This window comes from Balaenoptera acutorostrata, chromosome 3, assembly GCF_949987535.1.
Source record: "Balaenoptera acutorostrata chromosome 3, mBalAcu1.1, whole genome shotgun sequence".
Taxonomy (NCBI): Eukaryota; Metazoa; Chordata; class Mammalia; order Artiodactyla; family Balaenopteridae; genus Balaenoptera; species Balaenoptera acutorostrata.
In genome coordinates this window covers 84965369-84991597 of record NC_080066.1, presented here as the reverse complement: position 1 = coordinate 84991597, position 26229 = coordinate 84965369, and the positions used below count along the sequence as shown (strand labels likewise).

The 26229-nt window shown below is 38.9% G+C and overlaps 1 protein-coding gene across 2 annotated transcripts in view; it reads left to right on the top strand.

Annotated features, from left to right (window-relative positions):
• Positions 1–26229, top strand: part of TMOD3 (tropomodulin 3) — an 87851-nt gene continuing 61622 nt past the window's right edge. For both annotated transcript variants that reach the window (XM_007194885.2, XM_007194883.2), the window contains exon 1: positions 1–176. The gene's annotated coding sequence lies outside the window, so the exon portion shown is untranslated. The remainder of the gene's footprint in view (positions 177–26229) is intronic.

Below are 26229 nucleotides of genomic sequence, written 5' to 3'. Positions count from 1 at the left end.
GCGCATCGTCGGCGGAGTGGGAACCTGGGCCGTCGAGTTGGGGGAGCTGCCGGTGGTGGATCAGACAACTCCCTGGGAGGCGGCAGCAGGCAGACGGGCGGGTACTGGGAACTGAGCGGCAGGCCGTCCCCGCGGGTCTGTGAAGGAGGTCGGTGGCCCTAGCGGGCTCCAGTCAGGTAAGCCAAGACCGTGCTTTCCAGGAAGTCCGTCTGCGGGCGCGGGCAGGGAGTCGCACCGGCCATGGTGGCTGAGGCGGGAGAGGTTGCCTTCCACTGCCTGGCTGTGATCTCCTTCCCTACCAGTCCCTCTCGGGGAGCGAGGGGACGCTGGGGGCTGCTTCGGGGCTAACGGGCCGGGGTAGGAGCCGTGGGACGCGCTGGGCGTTGCCCGCGGTGGAGGCGCGCGAATCGCGAGTTGCTGATGAATCACTCGGGGGGGGCCCGGCCTTGCCGGGTTCGGGACCGGCCCCTTCCCCTCCCGGCTGGAGCCTGCGCGGGCCGCGACCGTGCGAGCTCGCGGTGCCTACCCTTTCCACCCCACCGAGGTGTAGCTCGGGGGACTAGCGTCTGAAAAGGTTTTTTTCACCAAGACTCCTTCAAAGGTTTCTACTGGGTGAAAGTTGCAAAGAAGAAAATGAAAAAAAAAAAAAGTAGGGCACACCCTTTTCTTTTTGATTGAAATCTGGCTTGTCTTGCGTTCGCCGTTTTGATCTATCTGCTCTTAGAATAAATTCCTGGCTCCTGCGCAGCACAGCTGGATCCGGCTGTGAAGTTTGTATGTTGGTTTGTTTTGAGGACGTGACTGGGTCGTTATATTTTTGCTTACAGAAATTGGTGTGTTTCCTCTGCAAGCCCGCATTCTGATTACAAACAAATGAGAAACAGCCGCAGGGGGATTTTTGTTCTGGTTTTTGGTTTTTTTATGTTTAGTTAAGAATCACATTTCCAACTTGCCCTTGGCTTCTCTTAAAACCAAAAGTCATCTGGTAATGAACACTGCAGTAAAACTTATCCCAGGAGGTCATACTTGAACAGGAAATAAGCCTGTGGAGATTTAAGTTAGTTATGTGTGGTCTCCCTTGGTTTGTAACATTTTCATGCAGCTCATGTTTCTTTTTCTGAGAATTCCTTCAGATTTATTTTTCAGCAGATTAAATTGATTAATTAATTGGCCTGTCCAAAAGTATATTAGGCTTAGAAAAATAGTTTTGTCCAACCTCATTTACCTTTGCCAGTCTCTTCTTCCTAGTCCTAGGCACCTTTCTACCCTATCACTTCTTTAAGAGCCCACAGTCATTTTATTAGAATACTTAGAATCACTTTTCTAACACATTCCTAGGAAAGGAACAAAAAGGGAAAATGTGAGATGCAGCATATTTTGGCTCGTTTAGCTTGCTTGCTTTTGAACCTCTCAGGATTTCTAGTTTGCTCATCTTTAAAATGAGGTTGTTTGGCCAGATGACCCCAAGATTGTCAGCCCTAGATATCTGATTGTAAAAATTCATTTATTTCATTCAGTCAGGAAACACTGGCCACACCTGTCATTCCAAGCCCAGTGCTAGGCATGAAGGAACAAAACTGAGTTCTTGAGGATGTCACTGACGTAATACTCAATTTCTTTTAATCATGTTCTTATGACTAGTTAGTGGTAGTGGTATGAAAGTTTTGTGGTATACCCTCCAGGCCAAATTACTCTGTAATTAATAACTTAATCTAAAGTTAAATACATACAGATCAAATCCAATTACAATGATCAGTTTCCTCTAATCAGAGATTTTTCAAGTGTTAGCTACTGGTCCATTTAAATAAAACACAGGTTCAGTACAACAGAAAGGACTTGAATGGTGTAAGGTGGTGCTTCTCAAACTTTAACAGCCATAAATCACCCAGAAACTTGTAGGTTTGCAGTGGGGGCTTGGAATCTGCTGGTCAGGAAGGGAATACTGTAGTTGCAGTGGGAGGCCACACTTTGAATATCAAGGGTTAGGAGATATTTTAAGGTGTTTATAATGACAGTTTAAAGACCAGTGTTGATAAATGCTGGAGAGGGTGTGGAGAAAAGGGAACACTCTTGCACTGTTGGTGGGAATGTAAACTGATACAGCCACTATGGAGAACAGTAGGGAGGTTCCTTAAAAAACTAAAAATAGAACTACCATAAGACCCAGCAATCCCACTACTGGGCATATACCCTGAGAAAACCATAATTCAAAAAGAAGCATGTACCACAATGTTCATTGCAGCTCTATTTACGATAGCCAGGACATGGAAGCAACCTAAGTGTCCATCCACAGATGAATGGATAAAGAAGATGTGGCACATATATACAATGGAATCTTACTCAGCCATAAAAAGAAACGAAATTGAGTTATTTGTAGTGAGGTGGATGGACCTAGAGACTGTCATACAGAGTGAAGTTAAGTCAGAAAGAGAAAACAAATACCGTATGCTAACACATGTATATGGAATCTAAAAAAAAAAATGGTTCTGAAAAACCTACAGGCAGGACAGGAATAAAGATGCAGACGTAGAGAATGGACTTGAGGACATGGGGAGGGGGAAGGGTAAGCTGGGACGAAGTGAGAGAGTGGCATGGACATATATACACTACCAAATGTAAAATAGATAGCTAGTGGGAAGCATCCACATAGCACAGGGATATCAGCTCCGTGCTTTGTGACCACCTAGAGGGGTGGGGTAGGGAGGGTGGGAGGGAGCCGCAAGAGGGAGTAGATATGGGGATATATGTATATGTATAGCTGATTCACTTTGTTATACAGCAGAAACTGACACACCATTGTAAAGCAAATATACCCCAATAAAGATGTTAAAAAACAAAAAAAAGACTAGTGTTGATAGCTGTGATATGAGGTGCATAGCAATGGCTTTTTCCAACTCTCAATTTAAAAAAAGTAATCCTACTCTAACAAAAAGAATTTCCTTCACAAGTTTTCTTTTCTTTTTTCTCTTCTTTTGCTCCTTCCCTTCTCCTTTCTCTTTGATGTATCCTCTCAGCTTTTTTTCTCTCCTCCTCTTCCACCCTCAACTGTTTTCATTTACGTTAATTCAGTAATTCAATAATTCAACTTGTGTTTTGCCCCATCCTGTTCAAGGTATTATCTTAGGCTCATGGTGAATACAGACATAGAAGACATGTTTTTTGTCTGGGAGCCTACTCCCTCTGAGATTAGGCATGTGTACTTGTTTATAGTTCAGAGCACTGTAAGAGTTGTCTGTAGGGAATAAAAACTTGCGGTAGGAGTTCAAACGGACAGATCTTCCACAGTTTTCAGGGTAGAAAACAAGTGAAGTCATCTTTTTCCCACTCAGTGGTCATGTTTTCCCCCAGGCTGTACTCTCTATACTGTTTGAGTGTGTTTATGACATATCTACATAGAATATAGTACAATTTCATAAATTAATTTATTTGGAACTTGGGCTGAGCTGGCTATATGAAAGTCAGTTAGGTCTGAGCAGTATCCTAGGGAGGATGAGAGGTTGTGAAGATGAAAATAGACCTGGATAGAGGCGCAGAGGAGGACTCAGTAAAACAGTAGAAAAGGTCTCGGTGGTTTTCAGGTGTCTGTCTGACATACAGTGCTCTTGTTATTTAGGATGTATTATCTTTTAAAGTCCAAATTAGCTGGCAAATTATGCCAGCTTTTCAATTGTTCTTTTTTTTTTTCCATCCAGAGGTCTTTATTTTTTTAACATCTTCATTGGAGTATAATTGCTTTACAATGGTGTGTTAGTTTCTGCTTTATAACAAAGCGAATCAGCTATATATATATATATATACCCATATCTCCTCCTTCTTGCGTCTCCCTCCCACCCTCCCTATCCCACCCCTCTAGGTGGTCACAAAGCACCAAGCTGATCTCCCTGTGCTATGCGGCTGCTTCCCACTAGCTAGCTATTTTACATTTGGTAGTGTATATATGTCCATGCCACTCTCTCACTTCATCCCAGCTTACCCTTCCCCCTCCCCATGTCCTGAAGTCCATTCTCTACATCTGTGTCTTTATTCCGGTCCTGCCCTTAGGTTCTTCAGAATCATTCTTTTTTTTTTTTTTTTTAGATTCCATATATATGTGTTAGCATACGGTATTTGTTTTTCTCTTTCTGACTTACTTCACTCTGTATGACAGTCTCTAGGTCCATCCACCTCACTACAAATAACTCAATTTCGTTTCTTTTTATGGCTGAGTAAGATTCCATTGTATATATGTGCCACATCTTCTTTATCCATTCATCTGTGGATGGACACTTAGGTTGCTTCCATGTCCTGGCTATTGTAAATAGAGCTGCAATGAACATTGTGGTACATGCTTCTTTTTGAATTATGGTTTTCTCAGGGTATATGCCCAGTAGTGGGATTGCTGGGTCTTATGGTAGTTCTATTTTTAGTTTTTAAGGAACCTCCCTACTGTTCTCCATAGTGGCTGTATCAGTTTACATTCCCACCAACAGTGCAAGAGTGTTCCCTTTTCTCCACACCCTCTCCAGCATTTATAGTTTGTAGATTTTTTGATGATGGCCATTCTGACTGGTGTGCGGTGATACCTTATTGTGGTTTTGATTGGCATTTCTCTAATGATTAATGATGTTGAACAGTCTTTCATGTGTTTGTTGGCAATCTGTATATCTTCTTTGGAGAAATGTCTATTTAGGTCTTCTGCCTATTTTTGGATTGGGTTGTTAGTTTTGTTGATATTGAGCTGCATGAGCTGCTTATAAATTTTGGAGATTAATCCTTTGTCAGTTGCTTCATTTGCAAATATTTTCTCCCACTCTGAGGGTTGTCTTTTGGTCTTGTTTATGGTTTCCTTTGCTGTGCAAAGCTTTTAAGTTTCATTAGGTCCCATGTGTTTATTTTTGTTTTTATAGCTATTTCTCTAGGAGGTGTGTCAAAAAATATCTTGCTGTGATTTATGTCATAGAGTGTTCTGCCTATGTTTTCCTCTAAGAGTTTGATAGTGTCTGGCCTTACATTTAGGTCTTTAATACATTTTGAGTTTATTTTTGTGTATGGTGTTAGGGAGTGTTCTAATCTCATTCTTTTACATGTAGCTGTCCAGTTTTCCCAGCACCGCTTATTGAAGGGGCTGTCTTTTCTCCATTGTATATCCTTGCCTCTTTTGTCATAGATTAGTTGACCATAGGTTCATGGGTTTATTTCTGGGCTTTCTATCCTGTTCCATTGATCTATATTTCTGTTTTTGTGCAGTACCCTACTGTCTTGATTACTGTAGCTTTGTAGTATAGTCTGAAGTCAGGGAGTCTGATTCCTCCAGCTCCGTTTTTTTCCCTCAAGACTGCTTTGGCTATTCGGAGTCTTTTGTGTCTCCATACAAATTTTAAGATTTTTTGTTCTAGTTCTGTAAAAAATGCCATTGATAATTTGATAGGGATTGCATTGAATCTGTAGATAGCTTTGGGTAGTATAGTCATTTTCACAATATTGATTCTTCCAATCCAAGAGCATGGTATATCTCTCCATCTGTTTGTATCATCTTTAATTTCTTTCATCAGTGTCTTATAGTTTTCTGCATACAGGTGTTTTGTCTCCCTAGCTAGGTTTATTCCTAGGTATTTTATTCTTTTTGTTGCAATGGTAAATGGGAGTGTTTCCTTAATTTCTCTTTCAGATTTTTCATCATTAGTGTATAGGAATGCAAGAGATTTCTGTGCGTTAATTTTGTATCCTGCAACTTTACCAGATTTATTGATTATCTCTAGTAGTTTTGTGGTGGCATCTTTAGGATTCTCTATGTATAGTATCATGTCATCTGCAAACAGTGACAGTTTTACTTCTTCTTTTCCAATTTGTATTCTTTAATTTCTTTTTCTTCTCTGATTGCCGTGGCTAGGACTTCCAAAACTATGTTGAATAGTAGTGGTGAGAGTGGACATCCTTGTCTAGTTCCTGATCTTAGAGGAAATGCTTTCAGTTTTTCACCATTGAGAATTGATGTTTGCTGTGGGCTTGTCGTATATGGCCTTTATTATGTTGAGGTAGGTTCCCTCTATGCCCACTTTTCTGGAGAGTTTTTATCATAAATGGGTGTTGAATTTTGTCAAAAGCTTTTTCTGCATCTATTGAGATGATCATATGGTTTTTATTCTTCAATTTGTTAATATGGTGTATCACATTGGTTGATTTGCGTGTATTGAAGAATCCTTGCATCCCTGGGATAAATCCCACTTGATCATGGTGTATGATTCTTTTAATGTGTTGTTGGATTCTGTTTGCTAGTATTTTGTTGAGGTTTTTTGCATCTATATTAATCAGTGATATTGGTCTGTAATTTTCTTTTTTTGTAATATCTTTGTCTGCTTTTGGTATTAGGGTGATGGTGGTCTCATAGAATGAGTTTGGGAGTGTTCCTTCCTCTGCAATTTTTTGGAAGAGTTTGAGAAGGATGGGTGTTGGGTCTTCTCTAAATGTTTGATAGAATTCACCTGTGAAGCCATCTGGTCCTGGACTTTTGTTTGTTGGAAGATTTTTAGTCACAGTTTCAATTTCATTATTTATGATTGGTCTGTTCATATTTTCTATTTCTTTCTGGTTCAGTCTTGGAAGGTTATACCTTTCTAAGAATTTGTGCATTTCTTCCAGGTTGTCCATTTTATTGGCATAGAGTTGCTTGTAGTAGTCTCTTATGATGCTTTGTATTTCTGTGGTGTCCATTGTAACTTCTTTTTCATTTCTAATTTTATTGATTTGAGTCCTCTCTCTCTTTTTCTTGATGAGTCTGGCTAATGGTTTATCAATTTTGTTTATCTTCTCAAAGAACCAACTTTTAGTTTTATTCATCTCTGCCATTGTTTTCTTTGTTTCTATTTCATTTATTTCTGCTCTGATTTTTATGATTTCTTTCTTTCTACTAAGTTTGGATTTTGTTTGTTTTTCTTTCTCTAGTTCCTTTAGGTGTAAGGTTAGATTGTTTATTTGAGATTTTTCTTGTTTCTTGAGATAGGATTTTATTGCTCTAAACTTCCCTGTTAGAACTGCTTTTGCTGCATCCCATAGGTTTTGGATTGTTGTGTTTCCATTGTCATTTGTCTCTAGGTATTTTGTGATTTCCTCTTTGATTTCTTCAGTGATCTCTTGGTTATTTAGTAATTTATTGTTTAGCCTCCATGTGTTTGTGTTTTTTACATTTTTTTTTCCCTGTAACTGATTTCTAATCTCGTAGCTTTGTGGTCAGAAAAGATGCTTGATATTATTTCAATTTTCTTAAATTTACTGAGGCTTGATTTGTGACCCAAGATGTGATCTGTCCTGGAGAATGTTCTGTGTGCACTTGAGAAGAAAGTGTAATTTACTCTTTTTGGATGGAATGTCCTATAAATATCAATTAAATCTATCTGGTCTGTTGTGTCATTTAAAGTTTCTGTTTCCTTATTAATTTTCTGTTTGGATGATCTGTCCATTGGTGTAAGTGAGTTGTTAAAGTCCCCCACTATTATTGTGTTTCTGTCGATTTCCTCTTCTATATCTGTTAGCAGTTGCCTTATGTATTGAGGTGCTCCTATGTTGGGTGCATATATATTTATAATTGTTATATCTTCTTCTTGGATTGATCCCTTGATCATTATGTAGTGTCCTTCCTTGTCTCTTGTAACAATCTTTCTTTTAAGGTTTACTTTATCTGATATGAGTATTGCTACTCCAGCTTTCTTTTGATTTCCATTTGCATGGAATATCTTTCCATCCCCTCACTTTCAGTCTGTATGTGTCCCTAGGTCTGAAGTGGGTCTCTTGTAGACAGCATATATATGGGTCTTGTTTTTGTATCCATTCAGCCGGTCTGTGTCTTTTGCTTGGGACATTTAATCCATTTACATTCAAGGTTATTATCGATATGTATGTTCCTATGACCATTTTTTTAAATGTTTTGGTTTTGTTATTGTAGGTCTTTTCCTTCTCTTGTGTTTCCTGTCTAGAGAAGTTCCTTTAGCACCTGTTTTAAAGCTTGTTTGGTGGTGCTGAATTCTCTTAGCTTTTGCTTGTCTGTAAAGGTTTTAATTCCTTCGTTTAATCTGAATGAGATCCTTGCCGGCTAGAGTAATCTTGGTTGTAGGTTTTTCCCTTTCATCACTTTAAATATGTCCTGCCACTCCCTTCTGGCTTTCAGAGTTTATGCTGAAAGATCAGCTGTTAACTTTATGGGGATTCCTTTGTATTTTATTTGTTGTTTTTCCCCTGCTGCTTTTAATACTTTTTCTTTGTATTTAATTTTTGATAGTTTGATTAATATGTGTCTTGGCGTGTTTCTCCTTGGATTTATCCCGTATGGGACTCTCTGTGCTTCCTGGACTTGATTGACTATTTCCTTTCCCTTATTAGGGAACTTTTCAACTATAATCTCTTCAAATATTTTCTCAGTCCCTTTCTTTTTCTCTTCTTCTTCTGGGACCCGTATAATTCAAATGTTGGTGCGTTTAATGTTGTCCCAGAGGTCTCTGAGACTGTCCTGAATTGTCTTCTTTTTTCTTTATTCTGCTCTGCAGTAGTTATTTCCACTATTTTATCTTCCAGGTCACTTATCCGTTCTTCTGCCTCAGTTATTCTGCTATTGATTCCTTCTAGAGAATTTTTAATTTCATTTATTGTGTTGTTCATCATTGTTTGTTTGCTCTTTAGTTCTTCTAGGTCCTCGTTAAACATTTCTTGTATCTTCTCCGTTCTATTTCCAAGATTTTGGATCATGTTTACTATCATTACTCTGAATTCTTGTCCTGAACTCGACTCTCCCACCTCAGAGGCACAGGTCTGACACCCAGCTGGAGCACCAAGACCCTGTCAGCCACACGGCCAGATGTGTGGGGAGTTGCTTGCCTTTTGGGAAGTCTGAGGTCTTCTGCCAGCATTCAGTAGGTTTTCTGTAGGAGTTGTTCCACATGTAGATGTATTTCTGATGTATTTGTGGGGAGGAAGGTGATCTCCATGTCTTACTCCTCAGCCATCTTGAAGGTCTCCCCTTCAGTTGTTCTTAAATTTAAATACATATGACTCTCTCTTGATAAAAATAGTTGAGAGCGTTTTTCTTTAGGCTGTAATAGTGGTCAAAGCACTATTGTCCTTCCTTGCTGACATTCGATTTACATGCCTTACTCTTTCTCAGTCAGTTTTATATCTGACCCTCGAAAATGACAACTATAAAATCATTGAGAGGAAAATGGTAAAGAAAACAGAAAATTCTACTGAACTTCTCATAGTCCGTTAGGTATGTATTGAAATTGTGAAGAATCAAACTTGATTTGCCATTTATGAAAAATTAAACATGAACACATATAATTATATCGATCTACCTATGTGCATCTGTAATCCATTAGGTGATTTGCAATAATGAAGGAATAGAGATGTCAGTAATCCAAAGTGGAAAGTAATTGAACATGTGTGGGGGGGTATTCTAGAATTTCATTTGAAACAAAATCATTAACTTATATCTTGAAGCAGAGTGCTACTTTCTATTGTTTTACTGAGGTGTAATTAACATTCAATAAAATGCACATATCATAAGTGTCCAGTTCAAGGAGTTCTGCCAATTTTATACACTGTAACTTCTACCAAAAGAGATAGAAAATATTTTTATCACCATAGAAAGTACCCTCATGCCGCTTTCCAGCCATTTCCCTCACCCACCCTCCGAAAGGTCACCACTTTCTTCCTCTGTATTTATGACACCATAGGTTTGTTTTGCTTAGTCTTGCACTTGACATAAATGGAGTCATACAGTAGTATGTGCTTTTTTGTGTCTGCCTCTTTCCTGTAACGTGATGTTTCTGAGATTTATCTGTGTTGTGTGTATCAGTGGTTTGTTCTCTTTTATTGATGAATAGTATTCCATTGTATGAATATACCGCAATTTGTTTATCTCATTTCTTCTTTTTTAAAAAATTTATTTATTTTATTTATTTATTATTTATTTTTGGCTGCGTTGGGTCTTTGTTGCTGTGTGCGGGCTTTCTCTAGTTGTGGTGAGCGGGGGCTACTCTTCGTTGTGGTGCGCAGCCTTCTCGTTGCGGTGGCTTCTCTTATTGCAGAGCACGGGCTCTAGGCATGCGGGCTTCAGTAGCTGTGCCTCGCTGGCTCTATAGTGCAGGCTCAATAGTCGTGGTACACGGGTTTAGTTGCTCCGCGGCATGTGGGATCTTCCCGGACCAGGGCTCAAACCCGTGCCCCCCACATTGGCAGGTGGATTCTTAACCACTCCGCTCTCAGGGAAACCCTACACAATTTTAAAAAAATATTTATTTGGCCGCACCAGGTGTTAGTTGCGGCACGCGGGATCTTCGTTGCCGTGTGCAGGATCTTTAGTTGCTGCATGTGAACTGTTAGTTGCTGCATGTGGAATCTAGTTTCCTGACCAGGTATCATACCAGGCCCCCTGCATTGGGAGCACAGTCTTAGCCTCTGGGCCACCGAGGAAGTCCCCAAATTTTAATTTTTAATGTTGCCAAATTTTAGTGCTGTCAGCCTTTTTTATTTTAGCCATACTAGAGGATGTAAAATGGTACCTCATTATGGTTTTAAGTTGCATTTTCCTGACGATTAAGGACGTAGAATGCTTTATCATGTGCTAATTAGCTAGCCTTTATTTTCTTTTGTGAAGCATCTGTTCAAGTCTTTTGCCTATTTTTTTCATTGGGTGGTTCATCTTTTTATTGTTGTTTGCAGGAGTTCTTTATATATTCTGAGTACAGGTCTTTTGTCTGGTACGTGTGTTGGAGATTTTTTTTAACCTAGGCTTTGGCTTTTCTATTTATTTTCTTCATGATGTGATGAGCAGAAATTTTTTATGGAGTCATTTTATTAACTTTTAATTTTATGGTTAGTGTTTTTTATGCCAATCCCCAGGGTTGCAAAGCTTTCTTTATAAAAAGCTTTTCTTCTTTAAAGCTTTCTTTTTCTAGGTTTTACATTTTAGATCTTTGTTCCATCTCAGATTAATTTTTGTGTTATGATGGGAGGGAGGGGTTTAGGTTTATTTTCCTTTCGTACAGATATCCAGTTGTTCCAGCAACATAGGTTAAAAAAATCTTTGCCATTAGATTGACTTGGCAACTTAATTGAAAATAAGCTGAGCTACTTTGTAATTTAGTTTTGCTTATATTGTCAGTTTCTTAAGAAGGGTCCTGGATCTTTAAAACAAACAAAGCAACAACTTTTATGCACCTCTTCCATACTGCAGCTAGACTGAGATTGATCCAGGGCTAGTTACCAAGTATTTCCTGATGGAGGTGCTAATAATGAATTTGAATTTTATTTTATTTATTTATTTTTTGGCCACACCACGGGGCATGTGGGATGTTAGTTCCCGATCCCCGCACCCCCTGCAGTGGAAGCGCAGAGTCTTAACCACTGGACCTCCAGGGAAGTCCCTAAGTTTTAATTTTAAATGGCTTTTCTGTGGGTTGAGTTGATGGAGCCGATCTCATTTCAGTAGAAGCTGCACCCTGAGCAAGCTATAGAGAGCTTAATATTTTCCTGTTTATTGACTTGGTCAAAATAGATGTAAAAATATATATATATATATATATATATATAACCCATGCATTTTAGTTTTCATCTTTCTACTACACTACTCCAGTCCAATCCTTTTGGAAGCAGTTCCTGAATTTGTCTTGGAACAGTTTCTAAGGAGACAGGTTGGTTCTTTTTTCTTCCAGATTTTATTGACTGATAACACAATACAATGATAACATTTTTAAAAGAACGTCACCTTAACCATATTACTCTAATGTAACTGTTTCATTTTTCCGCATTTCCTTCCAGGCTTTGTTCATCCACATACATATTTTTGTATGGTTGAAATCATAGTGTACATGTCCTTTTCTGTGGTAACCAGTGGACATTGTGTTCTGTATGTGAGTCACCCTTGTTAGTAAAGATAAATAAAGCTGGAGATGGAGATAAGACCACTAGGGGACTTAGCAGTGGGAAATCTTGAATCCACAGCTTAATTAAAATTGAAGTAGAACAAAGTTAAGATTTTCAAAGACAAGGTTACCCTTCCATGGAAATGCAGGACAACTTTGGTTTCCTTATTCTCTCTCTCTCTCTTTTTAATGTATAACAGCTTTATTGAAATATAATTCACGTATACAATTCACCCATTTAATGCGTACAAGACAATGGATTTCAGTATATTCACAGAGTTGTGCAACCATCACCACAGTTCATTTTGGAACATTTTCATCACACCAAAAAGAAACCCCTGGGACTTCCGTGGCAGTCCAGTGGTTAAGACTCCAAGCTCCCAATGTAGGGGGCGTGGGTTTGATCCCTGGTCGGGGAACTAAGATCCCACATGCCGCATGGCATGGCCAAATAAATAAATATCAGTAAATTAAAAGAAAAGAAGAGAAAAGAACCCCCTTGACCATTAGTAGTCACTACCTACTTCCTCCCAACACCCCTAGCCATAGGCAACCATTCTGCTTTTCATCTCTATGAATTTGCCTGTTCTGGACATTTCATATAAATGGAATCATACAATATATAGTCTTTTGTGACGGGCCTCTTTCACCATTATACTCTTAATAGTTTGCTTTGAGAATCGTATTACAAGGTAGGTTCCTCCACAGATGTGCACACTTTTTGACCTGTAGAGAGATACACTCCCTTGGGTACATATGCTCAAACACTTATACCTACTCACTAAGGGAGGAACACAAACACACCAAGACGAACTTACAAACTAAGGTAATTGATACATGGAGATAACCCTTTACAAATAAACAGTTTCATATCTGGGCATATCTAAGCACTAATATCACCACATGTATGCACATGTGAACACAACTCCTGAAGCATGTGTGAGAAAATGGGTGAGAATATGATAAACTGGGAGGAAAAGAGGCCTGAGTGGATAAGAGTGAATGAGAGTGTGATGGCAAGTTGTGTTTATTTCAAAGTGTATTCTCCTGGTGTTTAAAACACTTTCTAGAGCTTTTCATCTTTTAAACCAGTAGCAATTGTCTGACATGTTTGTATTATTTAATATGTATATAGACTTGTAGGAAAGATTGTTGTAATTAGCTTATTATATAGCAGTCCTTTTGAGCAGGATGTTATTAATTGTAAAGTAGGGGATTTGCACATGGAAAAGTATAACCAACAAAATATTTTAGTTCCCTGGGTGTGGTGTTATCATTTTAATGAGGAGTTGTTAAGGAATATTTCCTTGATATGCATACCAGTGAAAAGAGGATACACTGTAATGTATACAAACGTATACATTATAAGTCTGACTTCTTCAGGCAGCCCTTACCCTGGAGTAAGCATGGCAAGATTTGATATAACCGCAGGATTTATTTTTGTTTATGGTGGGCGATTATTAACCCAAGTTAGTATTCTTAAAGAACTGTTCCTTTTTTTTCTTTTTTTTTCTTTCTTTTGTCTTTAATGGCCACTGGGATGCTTGCTTGGCTTGAGGGTGGGATTAGGGGGTGGGGTGGGTTGGGAAGGGGTGGTGAGGTGGGGAAGAAAGTTTAATTTGATTGGGAAATATCAATAAATGATTATTGAAAAGTCAAGCCCCCCCCCTTTTTTTCCACTCATTTGTCCCAAAGATCTACAGTTTCTTAGAGAAAATCACAGAACCATACACAGAAATGGACCTCGACAGATTTGCACATTTTTATCTTTGCAAAGCCTTCTGTGCAGCTCGGCCCTTCTGTCAGCTATCAGCACACTCTCTACACCTGCTTTTTCTTTGCCACTTTTCTGGAGCCCCATTACTCCTCCTCATCAAATGATCTCACTTCGTACTCTCCTAAGGTATCAGATGACATTGCAAGTGAACTGCTGGATATAGTTTGCTCCCCACCAGAGGACAGCCCTTGTCACTGCATTCAGCTTCTTAGTTAGCCTTCCCATCTGCCATATCCTCTTTTCTATCTTCTCCCACTGCCAGGTAGGAATTCTGGCTTATAACTCCTTTTGAATGGGATACCGGGGGAGCCTCTTCAAAGAAATGTTCAAACTGGTCCCTGAAAGATGTGAAAGGATTTGAACATGAAAAAAGGTAGAAAAGGATATTTCAGGTGTAACGAACGGTGTAGTCTGAGGGCTGGAGGCAGAAGACCAGGGAACTGTATTTACTTCTTAGGCTATGATAACAGGGTGTGTGAAGGTCGTGCCTTCCCCTTTACGTGACTTTCCTTCCTCTCTTTTCCCTGGCTCCCTTCCCATTCTCCTTCCACCCCTTTTTAGCATGTACTTTGATGTCTTTGCTTAGATATTGCTCCTCCCCACTTCTATCTGGCTAAATCTATCCTCCCCTGACCACCCATAGTGATCTCTGAACTTCTGTATCACTAATTGTCAGTACCATTCTTTTGTCAGTTAAATATGTATTGCCTTGATTTAAAAAGGAAAAAAAAAAGCTTTATGTGCATGTCTCATTTTCCCAAATAGAGTTTATTAATCAAGGTTCTTAGGTCTCAGGGAACACCACCCACTCAAGCTAGGCTACTAGAAGATATGGCAGCAGGGCTGGGAGTTGTAGTGGGTTTTTACCCTGTTAAGGCAGCTGTGCTCCTTGAAATGAACTACAGCTGGAACCCAGAGTAGGCACTTGGAAAGTCCCTGTCCTTTCTCCCTCTGACTGCAGTTTTGCATGGACTGTCTTCGGTTTCTTTCTGTGCCTCTTCTTCATTCCAGAACAGTAATTTGGATTTTTAAAAATACTGTGCATAACACTATTATCTATCTTGATTACTGAGTTTCTTGGCGTCCTCTTAAATCTTGCACCTGAGGCAAATGCCCCAGTCCTGCTCCATTCTTTCCTTTATAGACTGGCTTTCTCTACTCTCTTGCTTTCTTTCTCTCTTCTGCCTTCACCTTAGCTTCAGCTTAAATGTGACTTTGGCTTGCTGTGATGCTGCCTTCAGACTAGACTGGATGATATATGATCTTTCGACTTAGATCAAATCCAGTTCTCCAGGAATTTGGAAAGCTGAGAAACAAAACCTATCTTGCTTGGGCTAGGGGTACTGCCTGTACCGAATATCTGTGAGGGAGGGGCATTGTTATGGTTGTGTACTTCACAGGGCCTGGGGTAAGGGTCCCAGAGAAGGGGGTTTAGGGTTGGTCATCCCCAAACATGCTTACTTTAGTACCAGAGGTCAGAGGGAAGTGACCATGTCATTGTTTTTGTATCTGCACTGCATCTGGCAGATTAACAGCTAAAAAGTGGGTGTGCCTCTTTAGTATTTGTTTATTGCTATGACTCCCTGACCATTTGACCATTAGGATTACCTTTTGGGCATAACAGGCTAATCAGAGAAATATTTTTTAAATAAATAAATAAATTAATTTATTTATTTAGGCTGCATTGGGTCTTTGTTGCTGCATGTGGGCTTTCTCTAGTTGCGGTGAGCAGGGGCTACTCTTCGTTGTGGTGCATGGGCTTCTTGTTGCAGTGGCTTCTCTTGTTGCGGAGCCCAGGCTCTAGGCATGTGGGCTTCAGTACCTGTGGTGCGCGGGCTCAGTAGTTGTGGCGCACGGGCTTAGTCGCTCTGCGGCATATGGGATCTTCCCGGACCAGGGATCGAACCCTTGTCCCCTGCATTGGCAGGCAGATTCTTAACCACTGGGCCACCAGGGAAGTCCCAGAGATATTTTTAATATTAAAAATATTACCAAAATTTGTTTTATCATCATTTGAAAGATTTCTAATTTTAGAGCAAATTAACTATTTTTTAAACATTTTTGAAATTTATTTTCTAGTTCAGAAAGAATAGAGGAGTAGAACATTGATAATCAATTAAATGAAAGGTGATAATAAGTCTTTACAGACCCTACCCGCCAGTCCTATTAGGATATGGTAAAATCAGGTACTCCCATCATTGATCTCAGATATTATTGAGTCCCACCCCCTTATTATTTTGTTATATACTTAGTATCTGCTATGTTGCAGGCACTATGTTGGGCTGATAATATAAAAATAAGTGCCTGGGGACTTCCCTGGTGGCACAGTGGATAAGACTCCACACTCCCAATGCAGGGGACCTGGGTTTGATCCCTGGTCAGGGAGCTAGATCCCACATGCATGCCACAACTAAGAGTTCACATGCCACAACTAAGGAGCCTGTGAGCTGCAACTAAGGAGCCCGCCTGCCTCAACTAAGACCTGGTGCAACCAAATAAATAAATAAATAAATACTAAAAAAATAAAATAAAAAAATAAGTGCCTGTCCTTAAAGGGCTCACGGCCTATGAAGAAGATATGTATTAAGCAACTGATTATGATGAGGTAAATGTTGGTAGACGTGTAGGCAAAGTGGTGACTTAACACCTCTCTTCTGTTGCTTTCTTTGTACATTCGTCGTCTCATTTTTTTATATTCCCTTTTTTAGTCTTCATTGCTCTCACCCAATCTTTGCAATTAATTGTCTGGATTATATGGATCTCAGTATGGTAATATCTCATTTACCTAGTATGAAATAATGAAGTATTCCTTAAAAATGAATTTTGAAGATAATGACTTTATTGGCTAAAATTTATTGAACCTTTGCTCTGTGTCAAAAACTGTTCTAATTGATTTATATGTATTCATTTAATGAATTAATGTATCAGCCCCATGAGATAGGTACTATTATTATTCTCATTTTAAAAACAGAGAGACAAAATGTAGTTTACTGTGTTGCCTAAGATTACAAAGTGAAATATCTGTAAGAAGATTGAGATCTTTTTTAAAAATCTATTTTAAATGTCATTTTTGGTAAAATGCATTATAAAGCTTTTCCTGGTCTTCTTAAATGAAGTTCTTCAAACTTAATTTAACCAAGATGATTTGGAGGATATAGAATTTTGAATTCATTGCGTGCATCAGGTATTATTCTGTGCTACTGAATTGCCTTCTGAGGTTGTTGCAGTTTATGGACTCTTGGTAATTACATTAAATTGTCCCACACTTAGTGCTTTAGTTACTTTATAGTTTTTCCTTTGCTTTTGCCTCCAGCTGCGGCTTTTTAATTGCCAATTACTGTCATGTTAGTAACTTGCTTCTGTTAATGTGTGGTGTGGAGTAACATAAAAGTAAAAGCATGGTAGAAAGTAAGTATTTTATAGAGGCAGTATGATATAGTATAAAAAGCATGGATTTTAGAGTCAGGTTCAAATCTCACATCTACTGTTGAGAAAGAAGTTATATATCCTTGGGCAGGCTCTTTATTCTGAGCCTTAGTTTCATCATTTATGAAATGGGGATAGCAGTATTTTGCAGTTATTATGAGGAGATGTATTTGGTAAAGTAAATACCTGGCAAATAATAGGTATGCAAATAAAAATTGATCCCTTTATTTTTCTCTTCATTATGCTGGAATATGGCATACGGCCTCTTTGTTATTCTGAGAAGCTCAGGTAAATGAAAGAAATTTGTTTGTAAGATGTAAGAAAGATGTAGACAGTTTTATTCTGTCACTTAAAAATATTAGTTTACAGTTGGTGTCATAAGTGTTAATTTGAGCATTACCCTAAACTTCTGTTTTGGGTCCTTGTACTAAGCTCTCAGTAACCTCCTCTCCTTCTCTGCATTAAATTAAGTTGCCTTTACTTCTTTCTGGGTGGCTTTCTTGATTTTCCTTGTTTGCTATTAAAGGAAAAATGTCCCTCAGCCCTGTTCAAAAGAACCTATGCCAAGGCAGACCTTATGACACTGGGGGCAATAAACCAAGCTTCTTGGCCAATAACAGTGACTTCTGAGACTTCCTTTCTTTCATCAGTTCTGCTTTTTTCAGCTATCTCCAGCTTAAATATGAATTTTTCTTTTTAGCCCCACCCCCTTCCATTTCTCCCTTCTCAGTAACTATCCACATTAGCTGTATGGTTTTTATTTCACTAGTTTTATACGGTTTGGTTTTTATTATGTGTGTATATGTATTTCTCAAAGGCTATATTTTGGTAATTTTTATTATTTATAGGGAACTCTCCTATCTTAATATGATAAAAAATTTTGCACCAGAGGTTTTGCCTTCTGTCTTGAAGTTCCAGTAAAAACCTGTGATACCCTCTCCTTACTGGACTGTCAGATGCTTCACCACATGCAAGTACTCCAGCTCAAGTCACCAAAAAAAGTTTTTAAACAATTTTACTGAGGCATAATTTACATATCATAAAATTCATCCTTCTTAAGTGTACAATTCAATAAGAGCAAAGAACTTTTTCCTATCAAAAACTCTTCAGTGCTGTCTTTAGTCTATAAGAGGATAGTCATCTTTTTGTTCCCAAGATCATTTATGGTGGGTTGTGTGGTCTTGCTCCTGGCTGCCATGTGGTTACATACACGTACCCCATCTGTTGGTTATCGCTTCTGTTGTTCACTCTGGGTATCGTAGTACTTCCTTAACAGTGAGGTTCTCTATAGTTGGGACACTGAGTCAAAGTGGTGGGACACTACCATTTTGTTGAAGAATGGCTCCTTTTTGGCCATTAACTGAGGGAACTCATTCTCTCATCTTAGGTATTCTCCATCTGATGAGATTTATACCCTAACTTCAGGGCCTTCCAAATCTCTCTGATTGGTTCTGTATTCCCCACTTCTCCCTTGAGACATCAAGACGCATTATGTAAATTTAGGCATGTGCCTCTCCAAACATAACTGCTTCTCCATGTTACTCTGAAAATTAACTCAATAATTGCTATAGCAAACTTGGTATGTCCCTAGTCCCCTGAAATTGATTAGGGTAAAACGAGTGGTATCCCTAAAAGTCTCAAGTGTGCTATTTCTCCAAAGGTGTATATGAAATACTTCACCGTGTAGGAGTGAGGCATGGTCCACTGGGGGGCATGCATTCATAGCAGGCGGGGCACCAGACACCTGAATCAATGGCAAGTATTGGGGCTAAATGGTGTGGTGCATCCTGAGTGTTGTTGACCTTCAGAGTGGAAAAGAGGCCAAGTAGGGTTGGAGGAGCTAAGAAAGGCTTTGGAGAAGATGGACTTGAGCTAGTCTTTGAAGGGTATGCAAGTTTGGATAGGATGGAGAAGTGAAATTTGGGGTTGGGGTAGGGAGGATTGTTGAAGAGAAGTGCAGACCATATTGGGAAACAAATGAGGCAAAAAGGTAAAAGTGAACTTAGGGTATTTGTGAGACCCTGAGGAAACCAGCCTGATTAGAGCTGAGGATTCCTAGTAATTCTCAGTGAAAGTAGGAAAGTGGAGTTTTATCAAAATCACCAGAGAAACTGTCAAAATACAAGCACCTAACAAATAAAAAAAATTCTTAGCAAAGGAATGAAATGTAAAAGCAGTGTTTCAGGAAGCATAGTCAGGTGGCTGTGATCAAGATCATTAGAGCAGGAAGGCAAGAGTTTAGTCAGGCAAGGAGTTTGCTTGCCCCTAGGAGGAAGGGCTTGGTAAAGCATTGTTTTTTACTTCCTTTCTTTATGAGACTCCAGAAATTTCCCTAGGTACTGGAACTGTTCCTGGGAAGGGGCAGAGTCCAGAAACACAAGGCTTTGAAGGCCTGCACAGAACTTCAGAAAAGTTATTTCTCTTGATGTTTCCTTCAGGAAAAGGAATAAAACACCCCAAAACGGGCCCCATCCCAGTTTCAGAGTCTCAATTATATAGGGCCTTTGGGCCCAAGCTGTGGAGCTTTGGAGAATATATAATTATATATCTCTTTAAATGATTCTTACTATTGGTCTCATAGATTGTTAGTTTTTTTTCCCCTTAATTAATGTTCTGAAATTCTTTTAATAGGACTCTCTAATGGCTGATGCTTTTCATTGTTTTGCTTTTCCACCAAAGCACTTTTTGCTGTTACCTGGGGGTGGCATGCATAAAGTCAGAGGCAATATTTGTTACTGTTTTTTCGTACACAGCAACAAAATGCAACAAATGATTGAGTTATTATTTAAATTAAAAATAAAATAAATGCACATGATACAAAACTCAAAAGTGACCACTGGATATCTGGTGAACACTCTCCCTGTATCTTTAGCTCTCTGGTTTGTCTCTGGTTCTTGTGGATCTTTTCAGAGTTATTTCCAAGGCACTTATTTTTAAAAGTTGAGTGATCTTAGACTTTTAGATTTGGAAGGACCATAGGGGTCATTTGTCAACCGTTAATGTTTCTTGTGGTATAGAGAAAAGTGGGCCAGATTTGAGGAATGGACATGGATGAATTAATGGGGTTGAGTGACTCCTCTAAAATTTCTTAGAATATCACCATCTGAAACTAAAGCCTTTATGAAGCCTGTTTCCCAAAGGCCTCTTTCCTAAATTCCAAATCTGTTTTCCCAATCTGTTTTCCTTGTTCTAAAGTCTTTTTCCTAATATCTTCCAGTACTGTCCTACTCTTGATTGTCTTGGATTTAATATTTAATTAAAATAGAGACAGTAGTTAGATACTTTTAAATTTATTTTAAAAAAAGAAAATGAAATAAAGAACAAGACAGAAGTGCATGTGCTGCTTTATACTTCAGTAGTTTTACTGTATTACTAAAATTTATATTTAATTTTGTGATTAAAATTCTTTTGCATTCATTCTTATGATTTATGATATATTGGGAATTCATGTTTTCATAGAAACAGTTCTAATTTTATTATGGGAAAATAGAAAATGATCTGTAGAAATTTGCTTTATTTGGCAACTTTCAAGAAAGCATTTATTAATATGGTCATTCCACTTTAACTTCTTTTTCTCTAGTACATAACAACATAGGCCCATGTTTGACTTCATTATTTACTTTTTTTCGTTGTTTAATCTGTTCTGGTTTTTCAAGTCACTTTCCTAAAGTATTTCACTTTACTGTTTTTGTGCTTACCTAGCATGATTCAGCTCTGGTATCTTTCCTTTCTACTTATACGTTGTTCATGTTGGCAAGTTTGAGTTAGTGTTTCTTTAAGATCATAGACATTAGAGCTACAAGAGACCTGAGGACATTGAGCCTGGGAATAAAGTGAATAGGCTTCATCCCTTTGCCACTTCTCATCTGTTGACAGTGGCTGCCTAAAGACTGAGGCAGAATTTACCCTGACTGGGGAAAAGGCTGTTTGATTTCCCGTGTCTGGACCTGGAGAAGTCTACTGTCAGAACTAGGACATATCTTGGTTATTCCTCATCTAGCCCAGAAAACTGAGAAGTGAAGTAACTTGCTCAAAGTCACAGAGCCCTTAAGTCCATGGATCTAGTGACCCCCAATGCTAGGAGCTAAGTGCTAGGCCTTTTTCTCCCTAAGAATTCTGGATTTCTTTCTGGATTTTTTGGTTTGTTTTTGTTTTTCCTACTCGAGTGATAATTGAATTCTATTAAGTACATCAACTTGTCACAGTTTGTTGTATCTTCAGGAAAGACTCAGAAGTATTCATCGGGCAGTTTAAAAATAAGCTTTTCCTTATTCTAGGAAAGAAAGGGGGCTTGAGTTACATAGTCTAGCTAAAACTGAGAACTTTCTTTTCACTTAGTTTTTTTTTAATATAAATTTATTTATTTATTTGTTTGTTTTTGGCTGCGTTGGGTCCTCGTTGCTGCGCACGGGCCCTCTCCAGTTGCGGCGAGCGGGAGCTACTCTTCACTGCGGTGGGCGGGCTTCTCATTGTGGTGACCTCTCTTGTTGCAGAGCATGGGCTCTAGGCACACGGGCTTCAGTAGTTGTGGCACACGGGCTCAGTAGTTGTGGCTCGTGGGTTCCAGAGCGCAGGCTTAGCAGTTGTGGCACATGGGCCCAGTTGCTCCACGGCATGTGGGATCCTCCCAGACCAGGGCTCGAACCCACGTCCCTGGCATTGGCAGGCAAACTCCCAACCACTGCGCTTTCAGGGAAGCCCCAGCAGGCAGATTCTTAACCAGTGTGCCACCAGGGAAGTCCTCACTTATTTTATTTTATTTTTTTCTTTGGCTGCGTTGGGTCCTTGTTGCTGCGTGCAGGCTTTCTCTAGTTGGAGTTGGGGGGGGCTACTCTTCATTGCGGTGCATGGGCTTCTCTTGCGGTGGCTTCTCTTGTTGCAGAGCATGGGCTCTAGGCGTGTGGGCTTCAGTAGTTGTGGAGCGAGGGCTCAGTAGTTGTGGCTCGCGGGCTCTAGAGCGCAGGCTCAGTAGTTGTGGCTTATGGGCTTCGTTGCTCCGCGGCATGTGGGATCTTCCCGGACCAGGGCTCAAACCCGTGTCCCCTGCATTGGTAGGCGGATTCTTAACCACTGCACCACCAGGGAAGTCCCCTCACTTATTTTTAAGACTGAAAGTTTTCCCATTAAACTTTTAAAACTTATCCTCATTACTATCCATCCAGACCCACCCTCCCAAAAAGGGAGGAAAAGTAGAATTTTATTAGAAAGAGTGAACTTTATTAGAGTGAGATTGTTGGTTCAAAACAAAATCTGGTCTAGAAGGATTAAAACACTAGCAGAGTGAGACAGGGTAGGGAGGTCCTTTAATAACATTATACTTTCTACATTTATCAACTGTACTATTTGACATTTTGGCCAAGATCATGCATTATTTTGCAATTACGAATACAGGTAACACAATACACAAGACAAATAACAATAGTAGCTATATTCTGTGTGTATGTTAGTATTTATTTTATGATCGTTGATTTGGGAAAACTTCATATTAAAAAATATATATTTTCTCTGACATCTTTTACATCTTATGGGCTTATTTTGGTGGTTTAGAATAGTTCTGGTAATTCCTTAGAGCACTTTGTCCCATGTATTACCAAAACCTTAACTTTTTAAAGTCTCTAGAATGCTGGGACAGCTTTCACACAAAATATTTTGATGCCTTATTAACTGTTAACCAGCAGGTCTGCAAGTATTGCCAACAACAGTTATGTACATGTTCATCAAGTCACGTTTTGTTGAGAATAGTTGATTTCTCCCAGGATAGTTTCCTCATTTGGAGGTATATTTTTCTATATAAACACATTTTCAGTTGAACAGTGGTGTACTTCTTAATCCTTTTTTGTGGCACAATTATTGATACACAGCGTTGCTAGAGGGTAGGGTTCTGCATACCCGTGGATGTAACAAGGGAGTGGAGAAGAGAAGAGACATGCCAGTGAAGGGTTCTTTTCAGTGTGCCACCTGGGCTGTACTCTTAATGATGGAAGGTGGCAAGAGAAGGTGTGAGGGAGAATCAGATTTACTTTCACTATATGCCCAGCTTTGCTGGTCACCAGTTTTGCATATTGAGAGAGCACAACAGTGTATCCAAAGAAAACTTTAAAGTGTTGAGATTGAATCTGCATTTAACATTACATCTACACTTGAATATTACAGTCTCTGTGCCCTATTTTTGCCATGTCTTTGATTCTTATAATCTTTTAAATTCCAGTTTGAGAAACACTTATAAAGTGGGGAGAGAGAACAACAATCTGTTTATGCAATTTTCTGAAATTCTTTTCCTCTCCTTCCCGTGGTCCCTTTCCTCTCCCTATGTCCTACCCACCTCCAGTCCAATGTCTCCCTTCCCCAGGACAGCACATTAAATGTAATAGGCACTTAATAAATATATACAAATACATATTGATTTGAAGATGGGGAAATTGGTAAGGTTGAAAAGAGTTTTTCAGAATGAAGGAAAAAACCTGGTCTGAAGCCCAGGAAATTCAGAAGGGTGAAACTGAGGAAAGATGTTGCCGTTCACCTTTTGTTCACTGCATAAAACTCAACTTGATCTCAGCATGATTTCTTTAAGATCTAGCCTAGTTTATTTTAGGATTTTGTATATAGTTTTACTAACTCAGTGTATTAAGAAAATTCTTGCAAGAGGAAGAATGAGTCATAGCGATACTTCCCTTGGTAGAGAAAGAGAAAGAAAACCCTCAGTCTCTCCGTTATATACTTGGAATGGATTCAGCATTTTGATTGATGGCTGAGCACTGATAAGTTTTTCCTGCAAGCCACCTCATGTCATATTTGATTTTGTCCACAGTATAACTGGTAGAAGAATCTTTTAGGTTAACCAGCAGAGATAAGAGCTCTGTAACCTGATTATCCTGGGAGACTTGTTTATGATGTCATTCCTATTTTAAGATTTTTTTGAGTTTGCAATAACTTTTAGAAAAGCTTGAGCATTTCCTCCTCTGCCCAATCTATTAAACAAACAAACCAAAAAGAAGACTGGAAAACCTTTGGTACTGAGAAACGGGTATGTTAAGGGTGTGGCTGGTGTGGCATTCATCCCAGCCCAGAGTGGGTTCCTCTCTGACCTTGCCTTGTACCTCTGTTGCTGCAACTCCACAAAGAATAAATAGAGAGGAGGTGGGCTACAACTGGGAGCTGGTTTGGCTGCTTTGAGCCAGAAAAGGAAATGGGGGTACTCACATGGGAGCCACAGAGTCTCTCGGTAGAGTCTTGTTGAAAGATTGTTTTTGAAGTGCTATGAGTAACCTATGAAGTATTTCTCCTAATAGTCACAGAAATGACCTGGCTGCTTTCTACTTTAAGGTTGCCCTCAGTAACCTGCTTCCAATTAAATCTCTTCTCTGTTCTGGCCCTAACAAGTTTTTCCGGACTGCCCTCAGACTTCAGACTTTATTTCCTTTCCTTGTGCTTTTGGGATCTACAGATCTCATTTTAAAAAAATCGAGACGGCATCAGTTGCAGTGACAGGAAAGACGGGGCTGCTTAGCTAATCTCATACTTAGTGAAGGTTGGTAAGTTTCCATGGAACTTTTACACAGAATAATCAACCACCAGTTTCTCAAACTTTGTGTGCTGAGCACCTACCTCACTCAGATGTGCCCACATCTGGGTCAACCATAGCATCCTAAGAACTCAGCAAAAATCATTACTTAATGCACTGCCTTTTACACTTCATTGTATAGAAGAGGCAGTGAACAGAACAGAAGGACAGATTTAGCATCCAACTCATTTCCTTTAAAAATGTCTTATTTACTACAAAAGTTAATATACGTAATATACAACTAAAATAAAATGGTTTTTATTTTTTAGAAGGTAAATACTGTGTGCGTAGTGCTTTGGACGCAGTGAGCACCAAGTACATTTTTTGGTTATAATTAGTGTTATCTAGAATCATAAGCTCATAAAAAGGAAATGACCTTATGAGACTCTTAAACTCCCTTGCAGTTGAGTAATCTGCTGCACAATATTCCAGACAGATATTCATACTCAGCCTGTGCTTTAGCAATGACAGGAATAAATAGATAACTTTCTTTACTCCAGCCTTCTCCATCAAAGAGAATGTTCCTCAGACCAGCAGAGATGAAACTAAAGGCCGACATTAAATGGGACAGCATTTAGATGCTTTAAATGTTAAAATCTCCAGGTAGAGATAACTTATTTTATTTTATAAGTATTTTTTGCGTGTTTATTTTATTATTATATTTTATTTTTTTGGGCTGCAACATAATGCATGTGAGATTCATTCATGTTTTTGCACATAATCATAGTTGCTCTTTAATGTAGTATTGTCTTTTATAACTGTACCACAGTTCATTTGTGTATTCTCCTGATAATGGGCATTTGGCTCATTTTCTATCAATTTGGAGATATTATGAGTAAAGCTGCAGTGAGCATTTTTGTACATCTTATTTTATTAACACAAACACTATTTCTCTTGGGTAGATAGCTAGGAGTGAAATTGCTACACCATTGTGGTATGAGTGTGTCTAGTTTTAGTAGATACTACCAAATACTTTTCCAAAGTGGTTGAATCAATTTGTACTCCATTAGCAAATTATGAGTATCAGTTGCTCCACATCCTTATCTACACTTGGTATTGTCATTCTTTTTCATTTTAGCCATGCTGGTAGGTATATGTATTTTTATTTTTAAAAAGACAAGTTATGAAGAAAAAAAGAGCCAGGCCATCTCAGCAGTTTAATATGAGAAACTTAAAAATACAGAGTTAGGCAGCTCAGTCGAGTGTTAACTTTCCTATTCTTAGCTTAATTTATTTACTTCTTAATCAATAAGCCTCGATTTAGTTCTTAAACAACTTCTTAAGTTAGATCTGATCTAGGAAGAAACATCATAAACAAAGCTACTGTCATATAAAGGTAAGAGGTTAGTGTTTCAATAATCTTGAATGACTCCAGGTTAACTTAAGTGACTTTAATAAGTTTACACTTAGCCTTGAAATTAGATATATCTGCTGTTTTTTAGTACTTGGCATGGGCCATGATCTATTCTCTGTTGAGGATGTAGTAGTGAACAAAAGAGAGTCTCTGATTGAATATAGTTTAGATTTTAGTGACAAGATATAGATAATGAATCAATAAATATATAGCATGTCAGATA